Below are 12414 nucleotides of genomic sequence, written 5' to 3'. Positions count from 1 at the left end.
AATAGGAGTTTTAATGAACGTCGTAAATTATGTCAAGCTGTACACTGCGCGCGATAAATCTTGTGTTTGAAATACAGCGGGGTCGCGGTGCGCAATGGTGGCGGGAGTGCGTGGATGCGGCCGCGGGCGGTGTAAACACGGCGCCGTACACTACGCGGAGCTCTCGCGCATGACCTTGTGCGGCGCGCATGCGCGGGCGGGCGAGGCATGGCGCGCCGGCCGCACTCCGCCGCGCGGCCACAGTCCGCGACTACGCTCCGCGGCGGCAGCGTCTCCGACCGCCAGGCACCCAGCGCGGCCGCGTGATAACACAAAAATCCACACCTAAATCAAATAAATACTATTCCTGTCTATATCGCGACGTGGACGTTCGTTACAGTGTGTGTCGTGGCGGCGTGAGCGCGGAATCAACACATTCGTAAGGTTAGTAGCGATAATCTTTTAAGCTGTCACGTTTCGACAATTCAATGCGCTGTTAATAGGCTGAATCCATACAGGGTTTGTTTGTCTGTCTGTTTGTTGATGTATACTGACGGGATACTGATGAGATCGTAGATCGTTAGATTTTTATTGCCCAGTTGTAATGGTGTCATTCTCCAAGTTTGATTTCCACTTGAAATTCCAACGAAACTGAAGGATTTCTTTGTCTAAACAGTTCTCTATTTAGTCTGCTGAGTATTTAGGCGAGGCACGGTTCTAGGTGTAAACAGAATACTGTTTATATCACAACAATTATTTGCATGGGCTGATTGAGACAAAAAAAAACATTGGAAAACACTTGCTGATCTGTCAAAATTTTGACAGTTCGTTGATCGATAACAATGTTTGAAAACTGACAGAGTGGGGATTGTTATATTAATAATACATTACTACATACATGTAGGTACCAAGTACACTTTACATAAATGTTTCTAATTTTAGAACTGATTACCTACACTGAAATACACTTAATCATTTCGCGGTAAAGATATTCGCGAACATATAATACAATTGATTTTAGATTTTTTATTCCCAAATAATTATGTTAAGTAGTTTATTTAAAATCATTTAATATTTCATCTGTTTCTTTTTAGCAGGCAGCGGTGGCAAAGAAGGGGTAACGTTTAATTACCTATTGCTAACCAATGTTTCCAAAACAAATATTATTCAACAAACCATTAATACATATAATATATCATTACTGAATTCCGAGAACTACTTAATCAAAGTTAACATTTAATTAATTTAATGATCGAGGTTTTCTCGCATACTACGGAAAACCCTACATTTATAATGTAAGAACTATTTTTACCAGTATTTTGTCAACAATTGAACAACTAGGTACAATTTATTATTTAGAAAACATTGCATGAATAACAATTGAACACGACGTCGCGGGTTCCATTCAAGTTCAAAATCAGCGTTATGTATATTTCTATGACCTTATTAAAACAATACGTAAAACAATCATAATTAAATAAATATTATTTTGATCTACAATATTAAAACTTATTTGTTTAAAATCTGGGTGGACGTGTGACAAGATTTAATGTTTGTGGAAACTCCCGGCATAGAAATTAAATTCCTTAGTGCAATGGACACAGGTTATGAATAAAAAAAACGTACGCAAAGTCTTGCTTCTGTCAAATATTGACAGATACTCAAGGTTGTCATATTTTTTTAAGAGATAGTGTATGTTTTAATATAACCAACATAATTTAGTAGGATTATACGCATAATATTTGTTGTTGTCTAATAATGCCGGCTGTTTACAAGTACAAACAATCTAAAGATAGGCACGACCTATAGATAACAATTTACATTGCAAAGTATAGTTGGGTATTTATACGAATGATATAAATGTACATAAACAATATCATGTTTGTATTTCTTTACTCACTCCCGTAGTACACAAAACACAGAAAATAATTAAATTTAACAACAGTCTTCGAATAACTGCTGTGTTTAACTTGATGAAAGTTTTATAGGACCAAATGATAGCTATTTCACGTTAATCAAAATCATCAAAATTTCAGGCAGTCTGAAGTTATTAGGTAAGAAACAAAAATAAAAAATACCTCTTCCTTTTTAAGTCTATCCTGATTTAATATTTTCACGTCCTATTTATTTTTTTCTAGATGCCTTTACCGATTTTGTTTTAAACGGTATTGTTAAAATCTCCACACTTACACTTCACGCAATTCGCAAAAATCCTTTTTTTTTTGTTTCCTTCTTGGATTCCGTAAGAAAGGACCTTACAAAGGCATCAGTAAGTTCCAGTTGTACTAAAGAATACCAGAAACACAGTTGAAACGTATCACGAGAGAAAAGAAATTCACTACAATATAAAACTTTTCAAACAACGCGAGAAAAAGTTAATAAGTCATTTCGTGATGCATTTTAAAGGAAAGAAAATACTAACGATATTCAAGTCAACTCGGCTACAAAAGAAACATTTAAATTTTCTTATTAAAAGTCTAGAAAAGTTTCTTTTGAAATCGTAGCTAAGTTGCACAATGGTTGGTACCTACTGTTGGATTCAATTGAGTAAAATGGGTTACGTATTTCGTTATCAAAACCCCGTGCTATTGTGTCCCTAGTCCTAAATCGTTGCTCAATTGTCGCACCGAATTGTGTGAGGTGTCATGGCGTAACTTAGGTACGTTCATTTGTTTTTATTGAATACTAAGTTTCGTAAAAGAAGATTGGGTTTTTAGCTGGCAAATTAGTTGTCAAGGTAATTCACCGAAAACACTCTTCAACGACGATTGGTTAAACGAACGAAACTTTCAGTTTCCGATTCAGTTTACGCTAGCTACTATATTTTATAATTATGTGAAATGCAGCTGAACAATACTTGTAATAATGTATTTTTAACATGACTTCTACAAGACCTAAGGATGTTGTCAAGGTGAAAAAAAAACTATCCATTTGGCAAAAGAATTCCCCTACAACGAGTGCTATCGGCGAAAGTTTCTTTCGTTTAACCAATCGTCGTTGAAGAGTGTTTTCGGTGAACCGTTACATCGGCGAAGGATTCATTCGGACTACCAAGCGTCGATAAATAATATTTTCGGCGAAACGTTTCATCGGTCAATAATTTTTTCGTTCAACTAACCGTCGGAGTAGAGTGTTTTCGGAAAATCGTCCTTTCGGCAAGCGGTATTTCGGAATACCATACGTAGCTCATTTAGAAGCATTGGCAAAGGTTGCTTTAAAAAAAAATAATTTTAGATACCTACAAAATTTAAACGTAAAGTTGCTGCGTTATACAAAAAGTAGAAAAACAGTCATAAAGACATAAATGAAATTGTTTTTTGATGCTCCAAATCTTTTTTGGAGCTATTGAACTTCAAAGTAACTTTTAAAAATCCAGAAAATTATCTTACATTTTCCTGACGCCAAAACCAGATAATTAATTAGAAAACTTTTCAAGCGACGACAAGGTCCTATCTAAACGACCAATGAAATCAAATACAATGGTCCAGATCAGGTACCTATTAATTGACTTCTTTGAACTTCAGCTTTTCATTGTTAGAGCGAGATGCAAGTACCCATCAACTGCAAGTGAGAAAAGGAAGGCGATATCTTGTAACTGTCTTCAGGCGGGTCAAGTTATATTGGCCGTGCGAAGATATCTTTTTTCAAAGTCTTTCGGCCAATTTTAATTAAAGTTCTACCTCGACTTGACTGTCGAGTTTTGAACACTATCATAACTTTGATTACCTTGAACTGGCTTTGTAAGTTCGTTTCAGGTATAAAGTTGCACCAATTTACTTCGAAAAGCAGGTTTTATTATACCTTGCTTATTCCAGAATGGTGCCCTCGCTATCACTGCTGTTCCCATACTTGCTTCGCTAAAAATTTACTATCGAGATGCTTTAGACAGTGCCTAATTTATGTAGACATAATGGTATTGCACGATATTACATTTAAAAAAAACGTAGTATTTTTTAACATCTCAGTTCGAAATTATTAGTTTTTCTAACTTACCTAGCTTTAGATTTTACTCGCCTAGATAAAAACGGTTGTTTCCAAAATCATATAGGTAATTATTTGTAAGCTATTGGTGTAATAAGTCTAAAAGCATAAAGACCAACGTAACATACATAAAAAACTTTCGGTTAAATTGTAAAGGTAGGTTACACTTGCCGACTAGATTCAGTTACAAACAAGGCGAAAATTGTTACACGGACATAATAGTTAAAAGCAAAAATTAAATAAACACAGGTCAAAGCAAACATCGCTTATAGATAGCCGGTGATAAGCCACTGATAACTATTACTCATAACAGTTCAGAACCAGCTTAAGTTGACCTCTGACGTAAGCCCTTCCAAATGACCAAGATTCAATATTACTTGAAAACAGGATAAAAAATAAAAATGAATTAAAATTAAATATACATGATATTAATGGTTATTTAAATTTGCCTTAGGATAAGCCGACGATTGTAGTGGATAGTAAAACAAATTGCCTATTCTTAGAGGCACTTTCATCGTATCGAGACGCACTACGCTTCAGTATCGGTTCTGACTCCCATTCCACATTTAATCAAATTATGTCCAACTGTTTATATGTGAATTTCAAACTAACAATTACATGTTGTCACATTAAAAAGGTGTGATTTTTATTAAGGAGGTTAGTTCAATTGTAATTTGTTTTGCAACAGCCAACAATGTGCGTAGTTTGCGCCTTATTTAATTAGAAGAAAACTTGGTCACTTCACTTTAAACAAGCATTAATTCCTCTGGTCCTCAGACCCATACTTGTAACTTTCTTGAAGACGGATCGAACTGATAAAAAAAGAAGCAAACATACCAAAAATCATCTAAATATTATCGTAATATTAATGAAGGTACAGACACCTGTGCATTCGTCACTCGTTACCATAAATATCTCTATCTCAAATGACTCCCAAAACACGGAAGGAAAAGGTATAATTTGTTCTATAATCCTATCAAAACACGGAATTTATATTATCATCACACCGTTTTTTCCAAACCGGTAAGCAGAAGCTCTTTTTTTCAAAATTCAAGAATTTTACCGAATCGACTATAAGTAAAGCTCCTCTGCCTACCAGTTCGTCGTTCGTCGAGAACACGAATAGTGTCAAATTAAATCCAATTGCCATTGAATCGGTGAATAGCGGAATTAGAAACCTAAACACGACTAAATACACCTTAGCAACAACCTTCCAATACAGTACAATTTCAAAAACAATACACAGACAAGAATAAGTGCACGTCGCTTCATATCATACGAATTGAATACGACATTGATATATTCAGATATTCCATTTAGTATCAAACTGCGATAGGTATTTACATTACTATGACAGAAGTAAATAATGTTAAGTGATCAAATTGAACATCAGAATGTAGACAAGTGATATGTATTGATGAAAAGTTTTCGACGTGCGATTGACGTGTAATTTTTACGATTCTTAAACCAAAGGGTAAAAACAGAAAGCCATTACTAATAGCGCTTTCTCTGTTTGTCCGTCTGTCTATCCATCTATCACCAGTATGAACCATTTTAGCTAGAAATCTAGAAATTCTCAATCAATATTATGTATCTTGCCTCTGCACTGCACTGTAACAACATATACCTAATAAGAATAAAATCGACCTTAAAGCAAAGATTAGTAAACATTTTTCTTCATTTTTATAATAACTATCGTGAGACTGATTCATTATTAAATGATTTAACGGTTTACTCACGCGTATTTGTCGGGGTAGCCCGACTAGTTTCGGACCCAACCGGAGTCCTTAATCATGAGCAGACGCGGCGGGATCGCGAGTCGAACATTTTTCTTCATATCTAAGTGAGAAAGTTTCTACATATCTGTTTGAAGCTAATCGCTGACACTGCACATTCAATGGATTAATTCATCAAGTACAGCACTGTTGATGACGTTTAAGTTCTCCAAAATCCACAATTCTTCTCAAAGGACACAATCCACCTACTAAGCAGTTTTGGGATTCAAACAGGACTATTGAATTATCTATATGGGTCCTTCAGCACTATATGCCTTACTGTCTATAAATTAACTACAAAATTAATCGCACCTGCCAACAGAATATCTTTTACATATAATAAATAAATTCAAGACCTTAATTACTGAACCTCTATAATTAAACAATTAAAACCTATTTATAGTCACAGTTACACAATGCATACATACACGTGGACAAGTCGTCGTATGTCAATTTTATTTGACATTTTCATAACTGGAACTGATAAATTCGAGGTCAAAGTGAAACTTACCATACTTATGTTAATTATTTTTGTAAAATAATTGATGTCAAAACTAACGTAACCTATAAGATTTTAGTTTTTTTAATGACAGTTTTTTAAAAGCGCATGATCTTGTACCGTAACTTGTATTATAAATCCTTTATTAAAATTAAATCATACGTAATACCTATCTTGTCTTTACCAAGCCTTGCTGGAGTCAACTACAGTTTCGCTAGATTTAACTATCTTCCCATCTATTCAAATGACATTTTCAAAAATGATAGCGTTTAATCCATCCCGAAGTTCTGAGTTAACAAACGAATTAAAAACCTTTTCTAGTAAAACGTAAAGCGAAGTAAAGTTTTTCGAATAAGAATAAGAATAAGAAATTTTATTTGCTAGAAACATGGTATGTTGTTACAAAGATGGTACAGTAGGTAGTGTTTCACATGTCTCGCCGTTTAACCGGCATGCAAAAAATTTATATGACCATTATAATAAGGTATGTGGGGTTATAATTTAAATTATGTTTACTATGTTAACAAAGACTCAGAGCATATTTGACAAACTAAAAAAAAAAAAATAAATAAACATTATATAATTAATTTCAATTTAACACCAATATGATTACAAATAACTATCTATATTTATTTTATTACATGACATGAATTCAGCTATGGAATAAAAACATTTGTCAATGAGCCATTTTTTTAATTTAATTTTAAATTTTGTTAGTGTCATTTCTCGGAAATGTCTGTGAATTTCGAAGTAAAACGTCCACAGCAACAATGTAATAATAACATCTTTAGCCTACGCTACATAATAACGACGTCACACAACCATAAACGCGTACAATCCGGTGACCCATGCGTTCTATCGTAAATAAATAAACTAAATGTGAAGTGACCCAAGAAATTAAGTTAACGCGGCGTGACAGAGGGAAACTCACATTATTTATAGCTTAGACGGACGCCATTGTGATATTATATGGGTGACGAGATAGACAAAGTTGTACACGCTATGATAGAATACCGATTTGCCTTGTAAAGTAATTTATGAAGGAAAGTGGTCCTTTTCTGTCCTTTGAGCCGAAAATGTGTGACTTTAGGGTGTGTATAATTTTATAACTAGAATTATTCATACAAGTTTGTTTGTCAGTTTACTAAACTGTGTTGGTTATTTATTTACTTAGTTTATACATGCTCATATCTACATCAACTCGTGAAACAAGAGTATCAATATCCTATCTACCTAATCGTGCGTATATGTTATCAAAATCCTATATTTGGCTATAACCACAGGGATAAAAGTAAATGCTTTGCATTGAAATCTATTGATACTACGTAAAATACGATGTTCGATTAAGTTAACTACTGTTTTTGTAGTGACCTACTTATTTAGTAAGTACTTATGATTACAATTGACATCGTAAACTGTATCATTGAAGAAGTTATTAGGAATCAACAAAATGGCGAAAAGTTAACAATCAATCATAGTTTATGACCATAAAAACTTACTGATTCATGGCCCTGCATCGACGAAATACATATAATAATATGTTATTAAATCATGCAACGGTTTACTCACGCGTATTTATCGGGATTGCCCGACTAGTTTCGGACTCAACCGAAGTCCTTCATCATGAGCTGAGCGTCATTTAATAATGAATCATTCTCATAATTGTTATTATAAAAATATAATAATATGCCTTCATAAGCTAAAACATGAAAGACATAAAGATGGTTAAATTTCACGGAACGAAGAACCAGATTTTAAATAAGATCAAAGGAACGAAACAAAGGTTCTTGTAGAGAGACGAAAATTAAATTTAGCTTTTATTCGTACAACGTAATATACTTGGGTTCATAGTAAAGTAGGTCATAGAATAAGGCATATATCCTTTTAGGGTTCTGTACCCAAAGGGCAGGATCCTAAAATAGTTTCTAAGGCCTGTGTCTGTCCGTTTGTCACCAGGCTGAACTTTAAAAAGCGTAATTGCTAGACGGGTGAAATTTTGACAACAACAAACAATAAAATTAAATAAAGACGTTAAAACATAGTTTTTATGGTCATGAATTTGGTGTTTGACCATTTTGTTTTGCCGATTTTCCTTTCATTAGCCTATTTGTACAATACTCTCAGTATCATCGGCAGTCCAATCCGCACATGCACAAAGTAACTCAAGATTTAGGAATTTTGTCGAAAACATGCCATTTTTTAATGCTCTAGGGACATTTTATCACAATATCAGCACGACGGCTAAAGTTGTATTATTTACTTATCAAGTGCTCAGCATCCGTTTTTGAAGGGCTCCCGCACTTAGAAATGTAACGCCGGGGGGCTTCCAAAAACATTCAAGACACACGTAAAAGACTCCCATTGTAAAGCAACAAGGAATAAAACATTGTAACTGTATCTTATTTGTGTAGGTATCATTGACGTCACAAGGATGACGTAGCTTTCGCAAACCTCCCCGGGAGCAATCCGCCTCATTACCTCCAACATCATACAGTACGATCTTGTTAAATCTAACTAAAATTAAATTAACCTTACTTAAATATAAACAATTACACTCGTTCTCCCACGCAAAGTATACTTAGGTTACGTAGTCCGATGACGTCAAAGGGACATTAGTAAATTGTTTCGAGATACGGCTGACGTCACTAAAGTAAGAATTTACCTTAATTTAATTCCGCCAAATCTCTATTTACCAAAGGTTATAACTGTAGTTATTTCAAGTCAGTGATGTACACATACGTTAAGGTATTATGATCTTTTAAAGGATTGCTAGTATCGTAGAACTATTTTCTGCATATAGCAGCTTCGATTCCACAATCGCCAGAATAACTCAAAGCTCCAAATTGCTAGTAAGCACACTGCATATTATTTACAATCATATTTTATTACTTGTGGACTTAGGTCTTGCTGCAAATTGCGATTATTTATGCGCAGATAATAATTCAGAACTGTAAATAGACGCATTCCTTAGTATTTATATGGTTATTCCTATTTGATACTACTGTTTTAGCTTGTGTGCTATCTTTTTAGCATCTGTGGCACTACAAATTTTAATTGCGGTCAGATATTGTTTACAAGTTTTTTTTACATATATTTTATGATATTATATACCCTTATTATATACGATATTACTTATTTATTTAAATATTGAACGTATTATATTGTAGTGTACTGCTTAAGTGTTAACGTCCCTGATGCGATGAAACATAAAAGGTTGCAGAACACATCGGTTAAGAGAACCATAATTAAATGTGCCGTGGTTCAATAAGTTGTACTTTACGCTATAATTAATAATAAATAAATAAACAACTGTTAATCTACACATTAAATATTCACACATATACCTACTGGCGACTAGTTACTTTCTCCGTCATACAATAAATTAATAATTACATCGATAAAATCTCGGCACGCGTTACCGAGTGTAACCTAAATATGTTTTCACTTATGCACATGTGTACAGAGAGAAATAATACCTAAGCAAATACAGGCGTGTATACTTGTAGGTAAAGAGCACGGGTTAACGTTTGCAAGTTAAATAATAACTGTTGTGGACTCTCGTGATTTAGACTTTAACTGAAACTCAGATTGCGGTAGGTAATGTTTGTCCTTTGTTCGTTTGTTTTTGTATTAAGCGTGGTGGTCGAAGTCAATTTTGAAACGTGCTACTTTTTAATTTTAACTTGTAGAGTTGAAGTTACTCATTGTTAAGGTTCGGTATCCGAAGAGTAAAAACTGAACTTATTAAGACTCCGCTGTCTGTCCAACCGTATATCACCAAGACGGTTGAAATATTCTCAGATGATATACGACGCGGTTATAAACATGATTGTTATTCTATAACTTATTTCTACGACAGTCTCAGAATAAAAAAAAATAAGACATCAAATTTGTAATATAAATTGTTCAATAAATAAATAATCTTGCATTATTTACCAAGCGTCTAGCTATCACGATTCGTTCATTTTTTAAGAGGGGGCCCTCAGGTACGGAAACCTAAAAATCATATACCTTAACCATATTCCTGAGGTTATTGTCGATAAGCCGTAATAATTAGCCCGTCTGCGCGATGGTACAGCATTAATGATCTGTTACAGAGAACTGATCTTCTCCAGGAAACTATGTTCTTATTGTTGACACGTGTATAACGATTGTTATGGTTAGGTACCTCTTACTGAGAATACTTTCAATGAAGGTAGGCGGGATTCTGGGGGATACTGATGTTGATGTTATGGTTACAAGTGATATAAAAATGTATGTATGATAGGAGCGAGTTATTATGTTACGGTGTTGCGGAGGGTTTCATAAACTTTCGCTTCACATACAGGCTCAAAATAAGAGTTGGATCACACAAATGTTCGTTCTTCGCCGGGTTAAAACTCGCGACACGATGCTTTGTACCCCTAGCCTATTCATACTGTCAATTTTGTACAAGTTTAATGTAATGAAAATACTAGAATTTGTAAGTGTACAAAATGTTTAAGTTAAATATATTAAGAAGCATGATTTTATTAAGATTACTTATTCCTAAATTGGTTTAATATCGCTTGTATATAGATACTTTCTAACTTTACTCTAAATCTGCTGAACGTTCAATTATTGTTAACCTTCTGGACTGGAAAACTAAGTCAAAACCCATGATTGTCCAACCTCTCATCATCAACCTAGCCTTTTTATCAACTATGTTGGCGCCGGCTTCCAGTCTAACCGGATTCAGCTAGGGTTGGTCTACTTGTCATCTACAAAAGATCATACTGAAATCCTATCCCAAATCGATCACTGGTTTAGAAATCCTTTTCTACAACACACACATAAAAATACATTTCATAACAAAACTACTTCTATAATACCTACATTTGTTCAACAAAATAGGTTTTATGAAACGTTTAGAGATTATGTAAAGAGGATGGGAAATAGAATCGCTCGGTAATATCCGCTGTTTGTTTGCGAGCACCGGTGTATTGGCAGCGAGGCGGAGCTGCTAACTGCTGTGGTGAACGATAAGGACTTGTTCAAGATACTGATAGTTTTCGTTAATAGGTCAGACGGTGTAATAAAAGACATCCAAGATTGTAAATCGCAAATGTGTTACTAGAGTTAATAATAAGCAGACTTTGATAATTCGACTCCGCCTCGAAACTAGTCGAGTGATCTTTATAAATAAGTGAGAAAACCATTGTACCATTCAAGTACGTATCAATCATACCAAACAGAGACGCTTAAAAAATAAGAAAATTAGTTTTGTCTACTACTCGTGAATGATTTAATTTTCAAGTTTAATTAAGTACTCTCTTAAAAATGAAAATTTAATTCTTGATGTATTAACATTTCTTTTTTTTTCATGGTGAAACGCTAATATCTTCAACCCACGTCGAGGGCACGGCGTGGGGATATGTCGGACTTCCACCGACTAAAAACACCCCGGGCCCCTTCTACTGCTTTAGCCAGAGTCACGAGATCGCTCGCGCATACTCTGCGCAACTTTGGCCGGTTGATGTATTAACCTAATTTACCAGATTTAGGTTGACACTTCTACAACCAGTGTCATATGTATAGATTGTACTTTTAAATAGTCAACAATGGTTCCTGCAGTCCTTTCCGAAAACCGATTCTAAGAAAGAACATATCCCCCAAAAATACTAACCCACTTAGACACACGCCAACTGTAAACAAACATCTCCGATACCTTTACTAAAGCGAGTCTAGTTCAAGCATCAATTATGAACAAGTTGAAGTTCCGAAGCTTTATGGAACGAGCCACTATTTACCGATTACTTTGTCGAACAAGTCAATTAACCGAATGGCTGGCTATTTTCATTGGAACTGGAAACTGACACTAAACTAAACACGACCAGGTAATTTGCAGTCCATTTTATAGAAGCTTTTTTCTGTATTGAAGGACCTAGGAACATTGGTTAGAAAGCCTGAAGACATATTGCATTTCTTCAAGCGTTAACGTTACCAATTAAATGTATTGAACTGAAAAGTCAAAGTCACTTGTGGAAATGAAACGTTTGAAGTTTTCTATTCGTTGTCTATTGTATTACCAATTCACATTGTATAGGCCGCAGCTCTGTTACAATTTTATGAAAGAAATAAGATTTTTGTATATTTGGAACGTAGACCAAGCGCGAGATCAAAATATGCATGCATAATGTGTGAGACAGGGACAGCGATATT

General features: G+C 34.6%; 1 protein-coding gene across 7 annotated transcripts in view; it reads left to right on the top strand.

Annotated features, from left to right (window-relative positions):
* The first annotated feature begins 214 nt into the window (after window positions 1-214).
* The window catches only part of LOC113503987 (1-phosphatidylinositol 4,5-bisphosphate phosphodiesterase), a 77955-nt gene continuing 65755 nt past the window's right edge, over window positions 215-12414 (top strand). For 6 of the 7 annotated variants that reach the window (XM_026886138.1, XM_026886135.1, XM_026886137.1 and 3 more), the window contains exon 1: window positions 216-423. The gene's annotated coding sequence lies outside the window, so the exon portion shown is untranslated. Of the gene's footprint in view, window positions 424-12414 lie in introns of all 7 variants that reach the window. The other variant, XM_026886132.1, reaches the window with a different exon arrangement.

This window comes from Trichoplusia ni, chromosome 20, assembly GCF_003590095.1.
Source record: "Trichoplusia ni isolate ovarian cell line Hi5 chromosome 20, tn1, whole genome shotgun sequence".
NCBI lineage: Eukaryota > Metazoa > Arthropoda > Insecta > Lepidoptera > Noctuidae > Trichoplusia > Trichoplusia ni.
This window is presented reverse-complemented; position numbering and strand designations above follow the sequence as displayed.